The sequence below is a fragment of the Capsicum annuum genome, chromosome 11, assembly GCF_002878395.1.
Source record: "Capsicum annuum cultivar UCD-10X-F1 chromosome 11, UCD10Xv1.1, whole genome shotgun sequence".
NCBI classification, from domain to species: domain Eukaryota; kingdom Viridiplantae; phylum Streptophyta; class Magnoliopsida; order Solanales; family Solanaceae; genus Capsicum; species Capsicum annuum.
In genome coordinates, this window is record NC_061121.1 from 12,512,138 (window position 1) to 12,512,514 (window position 377).

Here is a 377-nt window from a genome sequence, read left to right on the forward strand (position 1 = left end):
TTGAGAGGAAAAATTAAAATAAAAAATAAAAAGTGAACGTGTGTGTGCGTGGGTGGGGGGCTGGAAGAGTGTTGGGGTGGGGTGTAGGGGCTGGAAGGGGTTGGGGATGAGGTGGGGATGGGGTTGGGGATGGGAGTGGGGTGGGGAGGGGTTGGTGGGGTGTGGGGGGTGGGGGATGAGCTGGGGGGGGGGGGGGGGGGGGGGGGAAGGTTTTTTTTTTATAAAAAAAATATATACTATTTTTAAATTTTTAAAAATATTTTTAAATTAAAAAGATGGAGGAAAAAAAGAGTATTTTTTTTATTTTTTTTAATTTTAATATTTTTTATTTTTTTAAAAAACTGTTTTATGGAAGGGGCTGGGGGTGGGGTGGGCTG